Below are 21,783 nucleotides of genomic sequence, written 5' to 3'. Positions count from 1 at the left end.
CATGTATTATACTGTTTCACTTTAATCTTAAATAGTGTCATAAACTTGCTTTGAAGAAAAGGGAATTTTAAAAAACGAGGATTTGTTTTGATATGCAATCTAAACCATTGAAAATGACAATAAATCTGTTTATAGATTTTAGGCGTAGACATTCCAGAGAGATAATTTCTGATGATTCACAGTTCAGTCCTTTGTCCGGTCTTCTGCTGGAGCCATGCTAGAAAGACCCACACAATATGGGACAAATTGTTGTCAGATGCTGCTCTCAAATTACAGAAAGACTTCACATTCTGGCAACATGATTGCATTACTGTTCAAAAGCACCAAAGTTTCTCCTCTGTCGAGGCAGAGTTTCCCATGCCCTCTGCAAACCACCAGTCACACAAAAATCATTTTTCTGGAGTGATGTCTGCCGGTTTATTTGCAGGTCCTCAAACTATTTTATCTTTTTGATGTTTTCCCCTCTACAGTCTGTTTTATCTCTATTCATAGAACATATCCACATTCCTCAGACCTATTTTAGGTCAAAGCTCACTCAACCACTGCAGGCCCCCATACCCAAACATGGGGTCTGGTATTTCACCATGTTGCTTTTGCCCACCAGTTTGCATAGCAAGAATAATTTCCTAGAATGTCCAAACTTGGTAAATATTTGGCTTTGAATCATATATTCAGGTAACTGTGTGAAATATATACATTATCTTTGTTTCTTTTGCTAGTTTGCTGTAGTTGGAGCTGAATATAAGGTTTATATTTACATATTTTGTAAAAAAGTAATTTATGATACTTTCAATGTGGACAAAAATTAATGTTTCATACATGTTTATGTGTCAGTCTCATACTGTCACCTGCTTGATATGATTCAGAGATTCAAAGATCTGTGAACCATGCAAGATATAGAATAATTTTGACTTCTATTGGGTATTTCAGGAATTTTAAGTTTCTTTTCACTGTTTCATTTCAAAATGCACAAATATCAGAATCAGTAGTTCAAGTGAACACCAGTTGTTAAAAAGCTCCATTGTGCTGTTTAAGCAGGCGAACAGTTCAACCCTGTCTCCCCCAAAATTACATTCATATACAACTAAATTGCATTCCCAATTACACTGATTTGGCAAGTGTAATTGCTGCCTGGATTATGTTCACAGGTAACTTCCTCTTGAATGAATATACATTTATTGGAGTTTTATATAGGGGGTTTTGGAAGAGTCTGGCAAGTGACAAGAAAGGTGTATTTCTTCTATTTTTTCCCTCTTACAGAGTGTTTGACATTTTTTGTTGTTTTGTGAATTTTGTTCTTGAAGATGATCTCTTTCCAGTAGACCATTTTCCAGTTTGTGTGGCACACATCAGTGAATATACCTTTACTGAATGTGGCTTATTTAAGTTTCCTTTTCAAAGTTTACAGTTCCCTTGTAAACTAAATTTTGGGTTGTTTTGATGGCATTTATGAGGTTCCCTGTTACCTGTGTTGCGGCTGTTTCTGTCTACACCATCGGCAATTACTGTAATGTTGGCAGTTCTCCATTAAGCCAGCAGGTGATGCTGCGTAACAAACAATGTCTGCTTTCTGTGCCTGTACACAGACGCAAGAGCAGAGAAACTCAACATCGTAAACATTTCCAGAGGATTGTGTCATATAAGAATTTATATTTAATCCTTAAAAAAGTGACCTATATTCAAGAGTCCACACCCTCTACTACAGTATTTGTAAGTGAGTAAAAACTGTCAATACATAAAAAAATATATATGTGTATGGATATATACATATACATATATATATATGTGTGTGTGTGTGTGTGTGTGTGTGTGTGTGTGTACTGTATATAATTATTTTGTGATTTCCTTGAAATAATGAGTCACTTAATTTTTATTTCATTATTGATATAGTAATCTGCTGACATGCTGTAAATTAGAAAACCAGTATCAGAAATCAACATCAACACCACAACACCACTGCAGTACTCATCCTTGAGTTCTTCCTCTCTGGTCCTCTCAGAAATGTAAAGAAATGTGCAGAATTAGAAATGAGCAACTACCAGCTGTACTTCTGGGCTGAGTATCTATCTGAGTGTCCTATCACGTTTGTGGACAGGAATTCTGTAATGGGTTTCGGGTTTTTGTCTTCATCAGGAAGCCATACTGACACCATCACGGGGACTCTGTTTGGTACATAAAAATTATGTCATCCCACACGCACATGCACACTCACACACACATATTGTAGTACTGTCTGATCCCAGACATCACCGTCAAAGTTCACTTTTACTCCAAGCGTCCTCCAGTGATTACCTCACTGCTGGGTCAGGTTTTAGTGAGTCATTCTCCGGCAATCTCTCCGTCTCGCGCAACACACGGAAAAGGAATGTGCTACAGACTGGAGGATGAAAACAAAAACATATGCTGGTAGCCTTTATGGAGGAATATGTCCTCTTTTTCCTGTAATGTAGGTTAGATTCCTGCTGACTGTACTGGTCTGAATAGTTACTATAGTGTTTAACTTCTTCTAGTGGCCTGGTGATTGGCAACTGTTTTGTTTACAAAATATAAAACAGCTTTGCGGTTCGTAAGATTTTATCATGGCTCTGTAGAGAAGACAGACTTTATCATCTAATCACGTACAAACACACACACATGCACACAGTCAGTCTACTTAAGACTGGCTAGACAGAGTCAGACAAACCCCAAATACTAAGCAGCGTCCTGCCAGATTTCCCCTACTACAGCGGACTGACAAGCCAGCACAGTAAAGTCAGCTTTGTCTGGGGGTAACAAGCCTATGAGTCATACTTGGGGAGTCAGTTGGGTAGGAATGCTAACAGGAGACCCCTAAAACCCACACCAGCGGAGACAATGATGTGTATATGTCATAGCCATACAACTCAAATGACTCATTTGATTTGTCCACCATCTGTGTTAGTCATCCGTTTTCTTTATACATGTACATAGGAAAGGAACACCACTCCGGCTAGACGATGACTTAAGGTTAGATCACGTGTTGTCAGCAAAAGCTTGTCTGTGAGTTTGTTATTGTAGTGTCTGAGTTTTATGTCTTTATCTTCCAGTTAAAAAGTACAGTCCCTGATATGATAACATGACAGTCATGTGCAGAGTTAGTGGCTCCTCTCTGTGTTAGCTCGCAGCTCCAAAATAACTGCTATGATTTTTCAGACTCAGATTCAGACTACTTTATTGTCCATTAAATTTACATAAAATGGAAATTCGTCTTTGGCACTGGCATATAAGACAACACACATCATACACAACAATACACAATAATTATACAATAGAGGTAGAAACATTTGGTGTCTTTGTTGTGGCCTAAGATCTTTAGACTTGATTTAGACTGGCTATCCCACACCACTCCGCTTCTCTACACCGGCTCCCTGTTGTAGTTTGCTCTCAGGTAAAGATTTTTCCAAGCCATGGTCAAACTCTACATTCTGGTGTGACCGTTGGCAGCCCCGTCAGTGCATTAACCCTTTTGTCACTCATCTCAAGGCTCTTCTCTGTTCTGGCCCCACAATGGTGGAACGAGCTTCCCGTTGAAGTCAGAATAGCTGAGTCACTGAACATCTTCGGATGCACGACATTCTGGCGCCTCCTAATCTCTCAGAATAACCAACCAAAAAAACAAAAACAAACGAACAAAAAAAACCATTAAGTAGCTGCACACTCTTAGTTGTTGGAAGGGATACACTTAAATTTTATAATGACATCTGGCTCCTGTTTCTGTTGATGTTAAATGCACTTATTTGGTCATTTTATAGTATAGTTTTTATAGTAGCTTAAAGAAATTAATGTAAATGTACGTAAATTACATAGATTTTACATGAAATTGTCTAGTTTGTTTTAAGGGTTATCATGTTTGGCAGATCAATTTAAAAAAAATTTTCCCACAAGGGGGCAGAAGATTTAAAAATATCTTTAGCTGCTTTACTATCTATACTAGCTGGTTGCTAACTCTGTCTGCTATTTGGTGCTAGCCTGGGCAAGTACCATATAGTGGGTTAATCAGACCTTGTTTGATGAAAACAGGGTTGATAAGAGGAACGAGACTGAATAACAGTAAATGTGTTCACTGTAAAACTAAACCAAGGAGCTAAAAGAGGCTAAAAAGCTACAGGATAATTCTCATCACTACAATCAACCCCTTTCATATTATAAATAGTCATTTGATGAAATGTTGGCATGAAAATATTGATTATGGATATTTAAAGCAAAGGGCTGTAAAAAAAACCACTTGGCCCAAATATTTATTATTTGGGTGTTTCTATCTCTCCAAATAAATCACCTTTGCTTTTGTTCTTCCTGGCTTTTTTGGCTGCCATGGTCCTGGCCGTGGTCTTTGGCAGGCTTCTGTGATGGCTTGCTCCCATAAGACGGCATATTGTGGCGGTCTGATGTCACAGAGGTGAAGACTGTTCACTTTACATCTGGGTCTAAAGGGTTGGGGATCTGCTGAGTTAAGGCCTTTTGGAAAGCAGAGGACAAGGTGTCATTGCTGCTGGCCCCTGCATGAATATGAAATAGCGACGTCCACGATGTTGATTCAGACTCCAGACAAATACTGTCAAAGCTAAGGCTAAACACACTTAGCATTTTTTGATTAGCACTCTGTGTGAGTAAGACGGTCAAAAGTTGCTGTGCTCAGTAATGTTTGTTGTGATTACTAATGGCAGGTTTTGTAAGAATGATTGATGGCAAGAGGCTGTCAGCAATTTCAGCTATGATTCAGCTCAGTTTAATCATGTTACCAAACCATGAGGGATTCTGTTTCAGTGAATTAACTTTCTTCATCTTCATTGTTTTTATGCTGTCTGGGCTAAAATATACGACTTTCAGTTCACTACTACCTCTAGTTGTCACCTGTAGGAGGGCCAGAGAATAAGGAAGAAAAACAAGTCAAAACAAAAGAAAACAAGAAAAAAGTCTTTCAGTTCTTTTCTAACTCATCCCTGCTCTTTGTATGGAATTTCAAGGAAAACCACATCAGGCCTTTTTTCCACTTCCTTCCAACTTTAACCCTCCACACCCCCACCTCTGTATTCCCGTAAGTGCTGCAAGCAGGATAATGAGGAAATTGTTTTTTGGAATCGTGGCAGCATTGGCACGCGTGGCAGAGGAAGTGTCAAAATAACAGAGAAAACAAAAAGGAGCTTTATTGGAAGGTGTCCAACTAGAAACAGACATTGGACAGTAGATATGGAAGGCCAGAGGTTAACGTCTGGTTTTTGGTTTGGACAAGAACAATGATGGCGTTCAAATACTCTTTCTAAGACACAGACGTAATGTAGGTTTGTGCTCACATATACATTAGTAGTAGTACACACAGATACAATGGTAATGTGCATGTATGCATTCACACACACATACACACACTTACAGCACTCGCCAGGTTAGTGCTGGCCTCCTCATGCAGAGTCTAGACAGGAAGCTGGTCCATGCCAGATTAGGGATTTTCTCCCTCACACCCTCACACCATGATCACACACACACACACATACACACACGCACACACACGCACACACACATACGGTTACACTGCTGACAGTCATCTTCTTTCAATATGTCTGTGTGTATTGTGTGCTTGGATGTGTTTCAGACAGAAAAAGAGAAAGAAAGGGAGGTAAAAACAGAGACTTAGTGACAGCCCTGTGTGTACATAGATTTGTGCGCCTGTGTGTTTATTCGCTTGTCTGTCTTTGTTTGAACAACCCTCACACAAAATAAAGAGCAACTCAGCCACGACGAAACACAGATTCTGTGTCAAAAGCTTTTTTTTTTCTGACTGTATTACTCATTTTTCCTCAACTTTCCTCTCATTGAAATGATGAGTCTGAGGCACAGTGTGAAAAGTTCAACTCGTCCTTCCCAGGTACAGGGGCGCACCGCATCCTGTAGTGCTTAGCTAAATTAAACCGAGCCCCTACTGTTCTCATCTGCTCACCTGTAGCCCCTGCCAGGCCCGGCCATGACCTTTGAACCCACACAGATGGGTCTGCATAATAAGACACGGGCACACACGGCTAAGCGCTATCTTGGACATGTTTGATGGGTAGCTATATAGGACTAGGAAAGTCTGAATACTGTATGTCTCTGGATGCTAATGTGTTGACCTTACTGAGCAGGTGAGGGCGTGTGTGTATGTGTGTGTGCTTCTATATTTCTCTTTGTGGGTTTGACTGAGCTTTTAAGTGTAAATACAAATAACAATAGAGGTGTGTTCTTACTGTACGCAATCTTTGTCTCTCTGTGCATTGTTGGCCTGAAGCCAGTGGCCCCTTTGCCCTGTGTATGGCAGGATGGGCTGTACTTTTCACTCTAACTGTATGAATATGCATGGCCTCCTGGCTCGTTAGACATGACAGTATAGACATGGATTATAAAGCGCTTTCTTAAAAAGTTTGCATACAGCTGAAATTGCTAGTCTTGAAATGTAAGGTGGTTTTAAAAACTAAAAAAAAAATTATTTAATTTTCCATTGTCAAAACAGAAAAACTATTTTTTCTTTAAGGAATAGTTCAGTTTAGGGTGAATTTTATTGTTTTTCCTAGACACCTTTTTTATGACCCTGTGTTCAGTTTGCAGGTGTGTTGAACTACAGTCTGTTTGATCCCATAGACATCTATGAATTGAGCAAATTCATAGATGATGATTCTGATGATGATGATGATGAACAAAAAACAGGATGAAAAAAAAAAGTAAAATCTCCCCAAAACTGAACCCCTTCAGTCTGTCAAATTCGGAAGATCCCTGCTGTGAAAAAATAAATAATATATATTATTTGTTTTATCTGCCTGTATTCCACCTGAAACATGAAATATTTGATGCTGACACAAAGCAACCCAAGTACTTTTTCATTGGATAAGGTTTAAAGTGCTGTTTTTAGATAGCAGTCATCTCCACCTAAGTCCTTCTGTTCGACACCACTTGAATATATGAGCATATTTACACCTTGTCTTAGAGAATATATGACATATGTGCACTGGCCACTGCTGCATTAACAGTATATTTCATCCCCTTCTTGGTTCCGTCTGTGAAATGGTCCTCTTCATTTCTCACATGAGTGGTTTTCTTATCATCCAGGACCCTCTCGCCTGCCCCAGGGGCTGAGTTAAAGCCGATAAAACACCCAAATATTCTGTTAAACATGGGCGGCCTCTGCCATGTGGCCGCTCCCTGCAATGCCTCCTGGGTAATTATGGTAATAACTCAGCCGTCAGAGGCGAGGCCAGAGGCTTTGGGATGACGAGGTCAGGCCGGTGAGCCTGAGACGGGAGGAGCGGTGGCGGTGGAAGCGGGCCGTCGGGGTCAAGGTGAAGCAGGCAGAGCTCGCACGTTGCTATCCCATAAACCCTTGCTGTCACATCAGAGGACGCTGGATGTATGTGGACATTCCCTCTGATCTGTCCTCCTCAACAATCAAGATGCTGATGAGCGATGATGACAAGTGTTTGAGTAGCTTGGTTATTTGTGCAGCTTTGACTGACAAACGGCTGGTCGGGTGGTTGGTAGGAAGGTCAAAATATGCCACTGTTTGGACTGTTGGGCCGTTGAAACTACAGATTACTAATTGTTGCAAGCCATTTCACTGCAATGGCAAATATTGATGTGGTTTCAAAAAGCAGATTGGGCAGTCCACCATGCTATTATTTTTTTCTTTCTCGAGACAGTCAGAAAATTGAGAAAGGCACAGGACAAAATGCTCTGGCGGAATCTGATCCATTATGGGTACATATGGTCCCAGAGATGGTGTACACCATTACTTTCAGAAATTAAAATCGACTTCTTTGTATTCACTGCATTGTCTGACCACTCGCACACTTTCACAACAATCTCTTGAATGATGAATAACTGAGAAAGAAACAGAACAGACTCAACTTTTGGACACAAGATTCATCTTCATCTATACGTGTAGATTACTCTGTTCATCATTTATTTTTAAAAATGCTGTATTTAAATAGCTTTTGCATGAATACGCTTTCAGAGCCATGCTGCCTCATTCTTTTTATACAGATATTGACTTGTTTCAAATTGCTGAAGTGAAGGTTAAAGCAGGATTCATATTGTGTGTAACAACTACTACAAACACATCCTCATAATTAAACGACTACATAGGTCGATTGTACCTACGCTCCAGAACGAACCATAGGAGCGTAATATGCTGCTTTCCAAAATCGTTACAAATCACTCTGAAAAAATAATGATGTTTTATGGTGTGACAACGCTGTGGTTAATGTCGGGTTAGGTTTAGGCACAAAAACAACTTGGTCAGGGAAGGATCATAGTTTGGGTTAAAATGATCACTTGAAACGTGGTTTCTACTAAAGTTATGCAACCGTCATCATCATGGTAACAGTAAACACCACAACAGTCGTTAAAAATCCGTCCCGACTTGCGGTTGGAAGTGGGAAGCGAACAGCAGTCTCCTCAGCATTGTTATACAGTAAACAACACTTTTTGCCATCATTCTATCCAGCCATCCACCCAACCGGGCCTGCTCCTAATAAGACAAATTGTGACCTTATGTTGACGTCATCTGAACAGCGTCACTTTCCCGGGTCATACTTGCTACGGCTGTTAGATGGCGTAACATAACTATAGGTCGTTTTTGCCGGCTGAATTTTCGACCTGTACTGTTGTTTATCTTGTGAGGACAGGCTGACTACTATATGTTGTAGGTATAACAATTTTACATAATGTTCTCTCTTATAATGTTATATTTCTTTGTAAATCCATTTAAACATCAAATCAATATCCAAGCATCAGTACAGTAGTTATATTACTGCAATGATTTTACATTTTGATAGCATGTTAACTCAGTTTATCTGAAATATCTGAGTTATTTCGAAAGGCCGAGGGATTAATCTAATTTTTGAAACAGAAACGTCACCATTTAAAAGCAGACAGTGTGAATTCATGTGTGTTTGTGTGTGTTTTGCGTGCGCGTACGCTTGCATATGTGGCCTGAAACGTTCTTACATAACCTATATTTAGACTCAGAGTTATGCTAGACGAACAATGACAGAAACACAATATTCCCCCATATTCTGTCCAAATTCTGGTCAGGGGGGAAACCACAGGAAAATGTTACCATTCAATCACCATTTTGGCTTCTTCAGCATTTCTTCATTTCCTTGAACCTAAAATTTTCCCTTTTTGCGCTGCTCCTTCATCACCCAAGCCAAGGCTTTGTCTAGGTCATTCCAGTCTCTTTGCATAGAAATACCCTCTCTAAAGTATAAATTTGATAGGAAGAGGAGGGAAGTGACAAGTGTAATAATTTCCAGTGACACACATCTCCATTCAGACTAAAGTTTAATGTAAAAGTGATCAGCGCCAGAGCTATTATCACTGGCATCCAGATGTCAGGGAAAATGAGAAAGCTGCATTCAAGGAAACTGTGAGTAAAAATCTAACACCATATTGCAATGAATAACCCCATAAGGCAAAGGAAAGCTTTCCACTTAAGTTATTTTGAAGCATAACCAGTATTAATATTGATAGATAGATTAATTTGCTCCATAGTTTGTAATTCTTATGCAAGTATTTTTTTTTCTGTTTTAAAGTTTGAGCGACCAAAGAGCCAAGCCTTAAATATCACAGTTCATAACCCATCAGTTTATTCTTGCTCTGCTTTATTGAACCCTTATTCATGCTTACGTAGTTACATACTGTAGTTTATTCACTGCCGTCCACCCTGCGGTTCATTGAGACCCCTGACCTGCAAACAACTATAAATATTTATTTGCGTCGGCTTGTCTAAAAATAACCGTATTACAATAGAGTGTCCTGGAACAGGTCCAGGAGAGTTGTGCAGCGAGCAGGAGTCAGCATTCAGAGTCCGGCCTCCGTGTCCAGAGAGAGATAGGGCAGTGTCAAGAGGCAGACATATTGATAGCTTTGTGGTCAACAGGAAAAAAAGTCACTTAGCGAGGGATCCTTTGGGTCCAAGGATGTATTTCTGGAATGCGCAGACGGAAACAAGCAGCAGTTTGGAGTGATGCGCAGTGGTTCTCCAGTGACATCTATAAACACTATCCCTGTCTTTTTACAACATCACAGAGCAGCTGAATTTTAAATGTAAGCAGTGATTCCAAGGTTACAAATATTATAAACATGTCACAAAAAGAATCAACGGTAGTGGTTTAAGAGGAAGACTTCCAACCTACAAATTAATATGTTCTAGTCGTCATGTGGAGGTTTATGAGAATATGTAGAAATCAACAAATGCCAAATACAAAAAAAGGCAAAAGCAGAATAAAATCTGATGGGCATGTGTGCAGTTGATAACAGAGAGCAAACATATAATTTTTGGTTACTTGTAGTTCTTTTCTAACTGCCCGCATTATTGCCACTGACACAATAATAAATATTATGCTGGGTAAATAATAACAGTTCTCGTTTAGCAAGCTTCACAGAGAAGAAACCCTGATCCAGAAGCATTTTTTTTACTGTTCAGATCAAAATAAAACAGTCAAGAAGGCCTAATCAATGACTGAGTGTACCTCAACACTGTTATACAGTAATAACACAATTGCTTGTCAGTGTGTTGCAGCGTGCAACACAGCTGAGCTTTTGACTAGTAGCATATGCTATGCAATGACCTGTGGATGTGTCAACATGTGTACACATGTATGACAGCAGAGCAGCAGCTCAGACAGAAGTATGTATGGCCGGCTCAGAAAAACAAACACATTCAAACTCAGCTCTGTGGCGGATAATTTTATTGTCTTCGTATTGTCTTCATTCTTTGTGCCAACGCTGCGTGCCAGTCGATATCAAACTGTCTGCCAGTCTGGCTCGGTATGAGACACAAGTCTCACTCCGCAACTTGTGCCTCTCCTCCCCAATCCCTCCTTCACCCCCAGAACGCAATAAATGTCCGGCCATCATTTATTTTAATTCACTCCCCTCTTGCACAGATGAAATGGATTCGTAACCTTGTAGGACAAGGACGTGCATGCCGTCTGCCGTCAGTTGCTGAGTTATTTTCTATTCTTCTAGCATAGAGAGAGAGAGAGAGAGGGAGGGATAGAGAGAGGGAGAATGAGAGAGAGCGAGAAAGAGGCCCAATGATGAAGAGAAATAGTCTGGCATGCAAATTGCTGGCTGCCATGTCCAATGAAGAGGCCTGGCGGAGACTGTCACCGTAGAAACTCTGGACAGGGTTAACGAGGCTGAGGGAGAGATAGAGCTTAAAAAGACAGCAGCGGCAGCGGAGGAAGGGAGGGAAAAGAGTCTGAAAAAAACTCAGTGTGATTTATTTGCCAAATCAAGGCCCGATGAGTGGATTATGGGAAGCCTAATGAGAAAGAGTGTTTAGGGGATAGCTAATTGGACGTGACCAAGGAGAAGAATGCTAAGAGCAGGCAGAGATGGGGATTGGGTGCTGTATGTCATTCAGCTGACAGTAGTTTGACTAGGAGTGTGGAGGTAAGACAGTAAAGTGAGCAGCGGGAAAGAAGAACAGGTGTGTTTCCGGACAACTTCCCTCTCTTGAGCGGTTCAGACTCTGCACCATCGTTAGCTCTCCTCCTGCACAATGCCCTGAGTTTGGTGTATCGTATAGATGTTTTGATAAACAGCAGAATTTTTAGTTTCAGTCTTGCTTATCTGAAGAAATTCATGAAATCAATATCACGGCTGGGTGGGGTTCGTGTCACATGGCTAAAAAAAAGTTGACAATCCAGCACAGCAGATACAGTGTTTGATATTTCACTGATCTGATTAGTTTTTTCCATCAGTGGATTTTTGCATTCATCTCACCCAATTCATTTCACCTATTTGTTTAATCATTCAGGGCACATCACCAGCTTGTGCACTCTCCAGGACACTCATAATTGAATTAGAAAGACTGACTCATAAACCTTAGCAATGATCATATTTCTATTTTTGTTCTGAAGTATATTTGAGCTTAGGATGACAAGGAAGCCAAGAAAACTTGTTAGGAACTGTCTTCCCTTTCAGGTAATGAAATGCAGACTTTGCTTCCTCTGGTTAGATCATGATGACTAGACAGCCAGGAACAGCTTAACGCCCACTAGAGGGTAGTATTTAACTACAGGCAGCATTTAATATTTATTCATGCTTTCTGCTATACATGCTGTATCCATTGCTTGCATATCTTTACAGCTTTAAGTTTTTATTTGTTGTCTCCAACATTCACACCTGGATTTAAAATCTTATTGAGTTGTGGTCATGATTTGTTCCATTTTTCAAGAGGATATCAGTCATCTTGATAACATTGTCTAGATTATACTGTGTGATAAACAGGAAAAGAACAGTTTTTTTTCTCTGTTTCATCCATCTCTAATGGTTTGAGCACAGTCTGTCCAAATGGGGTCAAAGTTTTTAGCCTCTAAGCTCTAAATATTTTCCAGTTTGAGTTCTTTGTTGTTTATTCAAGTTTATTTTATCAAACCACCACCTGCTGATCGTAATGATTATTTTTCTTCAAATTTAGCATTTAAAGTAATTCTAAATGACTTGGAGGCAGGCACATCTCGCTGTAGATGTTTTGACTGACTCATATTGCCCCTGTTTGATCCCTGATGTTGATGAGGTGCAATGAATACCGATGAACATTTTTAACTTTTTATGATTCTGCAATTTATTCTTTATTTTCATTGTAAATTGTTATATGTTTTTTTTTTTTTTATTTCTGCAACCCTGTTAATTGTGCTGCTGCCTGTCTTTTCCTGGTTAAAAAAAGATTAAATTAAACATCACATAAAGTGCTTTTTTCCTCTCCCACATTAACTTATGATATTAAAAATGTTGCGGTGCAGAATTTTAGCTGATTACCATTAATACCTACCATTTCAAATGAATTGCATGGATTTGGAAATCACATCTGAAATTAAGATTAACTTTAATATCTTTAAATTCTTTTTGGAAGCATGACACAGCCATTTGGTTCACCACCTGCTGCTATTATTTTAATGTGAAGATTTTTGGACGTGATACGGTAACAGTTTTGGAAACATAGCATTGCCATTAGGCTCTTTCTGTAGTTGTATTTTAAAATAATACATACTTCATGATTTAATAGACTTTATTTCTGTCTTCTTGCACCTAAATTACACAAGAGCCTCTTGAGTTTTATTCAACATTTGATTTATCAAATCAGGCTCTCATTGCTCAACATTTTAAAAAATTTATTTTCCTTTCACTGAATGCAGATCCTCTTAGTGATGACATTTCCTTTGTGCGTCCACCGAAGTCCTTGGAAATGTTTGTGTTGCATCCAATTGATGGCCGCAGCATCTCTCTCATTTCATGAGTGCAGTGGCATGCACATTTGAAATGGGTTAGGACACAAATGGGATTAATGCTTGCAAGACATCTCCTAAAGCGTTTCCACCTGTAATGTTGTTTGCAGATGCACTAAATGAGATGTCTCAGCGGGAGCAAACGTCTCTGTGTATGCAGAGCTAACGGACGGAGGCCTGCACCAGGATGCACTGTGACCCCCCTGATGCAGCTCCTACGTTCTGGCTCCAATTTCGACAGCACGTGGAATATAGGGAAAGAGACAACATGGGAAATGTGATTACACGGTTGCCTAATGTAAGGGAATCTCATTTGTTTCGTCGGCCGTTTGATTGTGCCTTTCTGCGCTGGCAAATTCAAGAAAATACCATGCAGATGTGGATGAGGGCGAGCAGTCACTGTTACCACCCAATCTGACAAAGTGTGTTTTGACTTTGAAAATCCAAAACTTATTACAGTAAGACATGGAGAGGAAATTTTATATTAAATAAAGCTTCTCTAGATTTAAATAGGATCTGTCTTGGTACACAGAAAAGTGAACACATACATGTGAACACTAAGCAAACCAGGGATTCTTCTCATACAGTGCAAAAATACATCATCATGCTCCAAATATAACTATGAAAATAAAACCTGAAAAGTGGTCCTAGAGCGTGCAGACCATGGTCTCAATGTAGGATTATGACGTAAGATGTCTATTAAAGGAAAAGACTTTCCTAACCAAGATGAATGAGTGATATCGAGCTCTGGCATGACAAACGAGGGCTGAAGTGTCGCAAGTGTTTTATGACAGTCCCTAGGGTCCTTATCTCCCATAACCCCTGACCCCTCGACCTTTTAAACCACAAGGGTGATTACAAGTGGCCGGCCAATGGAATAACTGCTATACTATGGCCATTAGAATAGTGTTTCACTCAAGCTCACACTGTGGTGCAGCTGGTATTTGTTTCATGGACATTTTTTACATTATATAAACTTGAATAGAATTAATATGTGATTTACAGCAGCTCTTACACTTTTTATTTATCTGATACATTTTTACAGGAAGTAAAAAGGTGTTTTTTTGTCAATATCCATCAGATTTCATCACAGAATAAGAAATTTCCAACATAATAAGACATGATTTTTATTTTCATTAGACTTGGATGTGTTTATGAGTTGAGAAGGGTGCATCGCATACTGTCGTCTTAACCGGTCAGCAGAGTGATGAGCAGTGGTCACACTCACTGCTCATCCGCCACACCTGTCATGTAACCGACTATGATATCTGTTCCCCATGGGACTCATAACTGTGTGACACTGGCATTTTTCAGCACGGTCTCTGACGGCACACAGCAGCACTGACCATTAAAACCCCGGGGCAGGTACCAGTTTATTGAACGCTATCATCGAGGTGAAAGAACAGTTGAGTAAAGTAGATTTTTCAGCTTGTTGGTATAATTTTAAGTATGAATTCACAAACTGAAAGTGCACCTTTGTGTGTTTGATCTCATTGACACAACAGCAGGAGAGGTAAGTACTGAGTACTAAGTTGTTTGTTTACTGACAGGATGAATTTTGGGTGAGGGCAGGTAATTGATGTACACACACGGCTCCCCGAGTGTAACTGGCTACTGGAGATGTACATCATTTTCTGTAACATTGCAGTCTGAGATTAGTGCGGGGTCCCAGGGGTCTCGCTCGTCACTCCATTTCCTAAATTGACAGCTGGAGAAACTCTATTCCACCGGACGTGATAAACGACACAGGGCGTCGGAGGAGAGCGTCGGAGAAGAGAGAAAGGAGTGATAAATGGGGGAGGTTGGGAGGAATCAGGGCAGATGAAAGTTGTTGGGCACTGAAAAATGACTGACAGCTCATTATGAAAATCCAAGATGGGAGTCTAACTTGTTCAGCTGCACCGTTCTCTGTATTTTCTTTTCTTTTTCCTGATGTCCAACTCACTCTGAATATAGCCACAAATGTCCGCAGATACTAAGGCCTTTTCTTGTCTTTTATTACCAGTTTTCTTTTCAGCCCTGTTGACAAAGAGAGAGAGAGGAATAATGTTTCGAATGCTAATTTCACCTCTTAAATGGCATCTAAAGAATTGTTGAGACAAGATGCAGTAGGTTGGTTGAAGCTGTTTTCTTGGTTTAGGTGAATGTTTGTGTTTATTATGTTTAGTTTTCTGTTTTATCGAACAGTGTAAGACATAATTGTAGTTAAAAAAAGAACTTCATCTCAATGATGTCAATGTAAATAAGGAAGCGATAACTTTGAAATTTGTTGATGATATCAATTTATGAGCATTTTCTTACTTTTGTTCTGATGAACCACAGAATTTACTGCACATTTATTTCTTATTCTGCAATTTTAGTGGGCTGAAAACAATAACTGTGTGTGTTTTGTAATTTCACTGGTAGAGTAGTAACAGTAATAGTTTGGTTGTGGATTAGTTGTTTCGATGTCAGGAGCAAATTCACCTTGTGAGGGTCGAGGTTGCCTCCTTTGTCAGATGCTTTTCAATTGACCACAGGCGCTTTACACTGGACAGAGCAGCATCATTTTTTGTTCATTCTTTCCCTTATTCACTATAACCAGGGCTGTCATGGAGGGTAAAGATATGTAAATACTCACCTCTCTAATTATGAAAAAAACATTTACGCGGCACCCCATACTTTACACCTGGTAGTGCACTAAAAGTGGGTTCCCTCTCAGTTTCTTATGCAAATTCTAGGATCAGTCGTTTTGTTCTCTGCTATGAAACTGTGTTTTCATATTATCACCATTGTATGTAAACACAGAGTTACCATCAACTAAACCTGCTGACAGACCAGAGTCGCTTTAACGGAGCAGAGTTAAGAAAATGGACGTGTGATATTATTCGAAAAATGCTACATCAAATGATATCTGTCAAACAAGACCATGTAGTAGGAAGCTAGGTAAGACTGCTTGTCATAACTGTCCAGTTAATTAGCTTTTTTGCTGCTTTACTGTTGCTTGATAGTTAGCCAAGTTTGTAGCTCTCATGTATTAGCATGAGTTTTACATTTGAATGTAATTCAAGTTAGCTCAAATGTAAACTCTGTAGACTTATCAACTATATTATAGTAAGTTATATTAAGTGAAGATAAGCTATAGGTAAGTGTGAATACTGCTTCATGCACCTTCAGATTTTTTAAAAAAGAGACTTTTAAAGAAAAGGATGAGTAGAGAGGAGACAGAGTGAGGGTGAAACACAGGATACAAGGGTGGGGGCAGACAAACTTGGAGAAAGTAAAGATGATTCAAGATTTGAAGAAAAATAAAGGAGGAAAAGAGGCTAGTTTGGAGGCAGTCACTGAGTCAGGTGATGGAGGGACATTTACTGTACAAAAACTGTTAAAGTTCTGATCTAAATCCAACCAAGTTCAAAACACAAGAGTGGAACCTGTAATAAAATAATTTACAGATATTTAAATACAGGGATTATCACTTTGCCAAAGCTATAGGCTCTTTTAATTAGTGTGATAGTAATATTGTAATACAGTATATAATAATATAGTAGTAAAATTGGCAGATAGTTTTCGTTATGATCAGCTGAGGAACACGAAATGCTGATTTTTCTTAAAGTCAAGCTGTTCACTTCTGAATGTGATTCAGCTTTGAGTTCAAATATATTAGCTCAGCATCAGCTTTTGTTTTTGAGTTATGGACCATGTAGATTGTTTTACCAGAGATATTTTTTTGAGATACAGACTGATAATTTCCCTTTCCATCATTACGTTCGCAACCCGTGATAGAGTTGAGGCAAGGTGGGGTTTACCCACCACTAACAGCCCTGAGTATAACCCCTTTGTCATTTACATTTATAGCGTATACAAAGCTATAAGTCACCCATCAGGACATTAGAAAGCTCAAAGAAACCCTTGAGATTGCCAGTTGACATTGCTTTATTGGGTATTTTCCCCCAGTACTCTTACTAGCTTCTTGCAACCTCACTCAATTTAGTTGTTTTAGCCCCCTATGGCCGTGTTGCTGATTTTGAATAAGTGCTCAGGGCAAGAGGGGTCAGCTGCAATTTCAGCCGTAGCTAAACTGGTCTATTCTAATGTGAGATCTGAGGTGACTTTGACTTTTGATTAATGACAGTTCTCCAAAGGACATATCACCAGGAAAACTTTCCACGGCATGAAAATCACTTCCAGTCAAAGAAGAAAACGTCTCTATCTGTATGCATACACAATTCAACACTGACTGACTGCATTCAGTGTGAAATAATACCCAGGTGCCGTTACAGGAGGCAAACACTGAAAGTGTTTGTTATTAAAATATTTGTACTTCTTGGGCCCCAAAGGCCCACTATGCCTTTTCTCACTTATGCATATTTCCATTATAGTGACATCAAGCAAACAGAGAAACGCTGCTGCCGCCGCTGCTCTCCTGTTCTCTCTCCTCCTCTCTGGAGTGCTTCTCTCACAGGCTGTGAAAACAGCAGCCCCAGGGAGTATTCATATCCCATGAGCCCTTGGGGCAGAAGGCCCGAGGACATGTTATGAGGATGTATTGAGGGGTGTTGTGGGGAAAAGGAGAGCTGCACATTTCAATATGAATACTATAGATAAATGTAAAGCAGATGGTGGTTGAATAGAATTGGCCCATTTGGGATTTTAGCAAAGAGATAATGTGATGAAGCGGGAACAGCTAGTACTGTATAAATACAGGGACCACAAACAGGTGAGCTACGAGTTATACTGTTTGACTAATGCAGACAAAGTTGAAAACACTTATTACATGTAATTTTTTCCTCACCAGCATTTTAGGCCTCCGCGCTGGTGACAGCCATGACTGGAGGCATTATGTTTTTGGGTTGTCCGTCTGTCTGTATGTCTGTCTGATTCACATAAATGTGATATCTCAGAAACGCCTTTAGGAAATTCTTCAAATTTGGCACAAACTTCCACTTAGACTCAAGGATGAAATGCTTAGATTTTGGTAGTCAAAGGTCAAAGGTCAAGGTCACTGTGACCTCACATCTGTCTCATTCTCGTGAACACGATATCTCAGGAACACCTTGAGGGAATTTCTTCAAGTTTGGCAGAAATGCCCACTTGAACTCAAGGATGAGCTGATTAGAATTTGGTGGTCAAAGGTCACTGTAACCTCACAAAACATGTTTTTAGCCATAACTCAAGAATTTATACGCTAATTATGACAGTTTCACACAAATGTCTATTAGGATAAAATGATGAAATGGTGACATTTCATATCCAAAAGGTCAACTTCACTGTGACATCATAATGTTCTGCAAAAACACTTTTCGTCGCCATAACTCAGGAACAGAAGAATAATGACCATATGTCACATTTGGTTGGATCTTGAATTGGTGACACTAATCTTGGGTGCCCACCTTGAAACTTTTGTGATTGTATAGATCTTCTTTGCTTCCGGGTTGAAGATGTGTGTGAAGCATCCACGTTTTAGAATTTGTAGCTTCTTTGCAGCAACATCGTCTTCTGTCATGGCTACAACTTTGTGTTCAATCAGAATCAGCTTTGTCGGTCAAACATGTGAACACATACAAGGAATCTGACTCTGTTTTTTGCTCCTCTCTGTGAACTTAAACACTAGTACACATACAGCAGAACTAGAACAACAAAGTGGAGACAAGGCGAAAGACAAAAGGACTAGTTTTCCAAATACACTTGACTAGGGAGGTTTTCTATGATCTTGGGATGAATGGATGAAGAGCCATGGCTGAAATGCTGGAGAGGTGATGAGCTGATCGAAGGCAGGTGTCAGATGAGCTAAGTCACTTTGTTCGTAGGACAGCAACCCAAATCACATCATGGTTGCTGTAGCAGAAAGCAGGACAGGGGGCCTCCTGTTACTCTGGTAGTCCACCACAAGTTTATTGGTTTTATTGATATTAAGCTTCAGGTGATTATCGCTGCACCATGTGACAAAACTTTCCACCAGTCTTCTGTACTCCTCTGTAAAAATAGTCTCTAAGTGAAGACAGCATGTTTCTCACTTGAAATAATTCACTGGAATCATACATAATACATAACCAAAAAAAAAGTACACTTCATACCTTTTTATTAAATTCCTTCAAAATCGTCACTACAAATATTATATGAGTCTGGACAGACATGGATGTAAACTGCAATTTTACTGGTTGGTGGAGGCATACAACCATGTGATGGTATGTCTAGTTAAAAATAAATTTTATCGCTTCGTATTCACCTTGTGGTTTTCTACATTATTATTTATTGAAACATTGCGTGTGTGTGTGTGTATATATATATACACACACACACACACACACACACACACACACACACACACATATATATATACATAACATACACAAGAAGGGCAAAATATTAGGAATGCTTTTCAACTTTTCAATATAATGCACTCAAGCACACCACCACTACGACCTCAATAATAAACATTAACTAGAATTATCACTTTTCTGACAATGTCAACAAAAACCTAAAATGTATAAGCTTTGTAAAAGCAGAATTTATGGCAGAGTTGTTGTATTGGATTGTATGAGATTGCACAGGTGTATCTAATAAAGTGGCTGGTGACTATTATTATTGTTGGTCACTGAAAATCAGCTGAAAAGGCTTACGTTTTCCTGCACTAATATTATATATTGACTTGTATGCATTATATATTTGTGATCAGTTACTTTCAATATGATTTGTAGAGTCAAAGTTATGACGTGTCAGTTGAATATGCACAAGGTCAAATGGTGTTTGCGGTAAAAAGATCATGAAAAGTGAAATGTAGGCAAATATGAAACATAGCTTATATTTGATATTACAATTAAATATTTGTGTAATTAATTCTAATTGTCAGTCTTTGACCAAAGTAAAATGCTATAATGGTTAAAATCATGTTGGTTCAAAAGAAAAAAGAAATGATCTCTGGGAGGTTTCATACAAAATAAATCAAGAGAAATGAAATTCAATTAAATTCCCCCAAAATATTCAATCAAAATTCAGCTGAATTAATTTCGACTCAGGTGTGTCCACGCTGTGCTCGCTGTGTGGTGTTTGTGATGCAGATCAGGAGCTTTAGCAGAAGTAAGACTGTTGGACTGCGGGACAAAGGTCTCTGTGTCTCTCCTGTATGATCTTATTATCTGTCAGCCAATTTAACAGAGAGGCCTTTGGGGAGTGACAATGGGGATGTAGGGGAGGAGGAGGGGACGCCCTCACACACACACACACACACACACACATGCAAACACACACACATACACACACACACACATGCAAACACACACACACCTTTGCTCTAATTCACACTGACCTCTGCGGCCTCGCCACAATGCCTGTTTTCGTATTTGATAGAAAAATCGATGGGCTTGCTGGCAGAGAACAACCTCCATGAAGAATTAAAACAAGGAACGTGTTGATGGCGGTCAATCATTTTTCTGTCCACCAACGCTACACTTACTGATGCAGCGATGAATAAATGTCATTTGCCTTTCAGAAACTTACTGTCACCCTGAAATGGGAAAATAGACTAAACTAAACAGTACAATTATCAATGCAGGAAATATTGTATTCATTCTAGAGATTCACGGTGAAATCTGACATCCACTGAAATTACAAGCATGAAAGTTATCAATTTTTCAGCAGAATCAGATAAATAAATATATGAGAAATAAATGATAAATATATGATGATTTTTTATGGTAGAAATATAATGAAACCTTTAATCTTTGATTCAAAGCTATAAATCCATTGTTGACTCTTGTTATGCCTGAAATTAGAGGAACAACTGGATTTAACTCTGATTCAACACTTTCTGAGACATATGTTTTAAATTATGTAGTCCTCTTTCTTACTGAAGGCATCCTTACAGCATACAGCATTTCTCTCTTGTTATGCAGATGACTAACACCTGTATCTGTACCTTGTTTCTCTCAGTCTGCCTCTGACAGAGGATGTTTCTGAGTTTCATGCAATTAAACGAAAGCAAGACAAATGATGTGTTCTATGTTCCCAAATATGAAACCATACACTTCTAATTTACATATTTGATTCACAGTTGGATTTTGGTGCAGAGATAAATGCTGTCTTCGACTACAACATACATCAAAGATTACAGTGATGTTGGCAAATGCCATCCATTCCGTCTTGTTTGAACCGCTGTAACTCTCTTTTCTCAAGCCATCAGTTGCAAATCTTTCCCTACACTTTGTAGAAAATACAACTGCTGGCTTTTAACAAAGGCTAAGAGAAGAGATAACTGGTTTAAGATACAGCTTAACCCACACCTTAGCCTCCCTCTATACTGGATTCTGAGTTTAAGACAGGATTTAAGATTTAACTCATGACCAACAAAGCTGTCTGTGGTTTGACTCCTGAACTCCTCAACTACTGGCCTTTTCGTGCTACATTGCATTCTTAGGTCTGCCAGTTATCTCAGTTCCTAAGACCTGACTACTGCCAAAGAGGAACTCAGGGGAGCTAAATCAGTATCTCTCAATAAAACCCAATCAAAACATTCCCTTTTAATCAT

General features: G+C 39.3%; 1 protein-coding gene across 1 annotated transcript in view; it reads left to right on the top strand.

The window, feature by feature from the left end:
* The window catches only part of esrrgb (estrogen-related receptor gamma b), a 99,929-nt gene that overhangs the window by 8,686 nt on the left and 69,460 nt on the right, over positions 1–21,783 (top strand). The window lies entirely within an intron of this gene.

The sequence above is a fragment of the Thunnus thynnus genome, chromosome 18 (genome assembly GCF_963924715.1).
Source record: "Thunnus thynnus chromosome 18, fThuThy2.1, whole genome shotgun sequence".
In the NCBI taxonomy this organism is placed as follows: Eukaryota; Metazoa; Chordata; class Actinopteri; order Scombriformes; family Scombridae; genus Thunnus; species Thunnus thynnus.
This window is presented reverse-complemented; position numbering and strand designations above follow the sequence as displayed.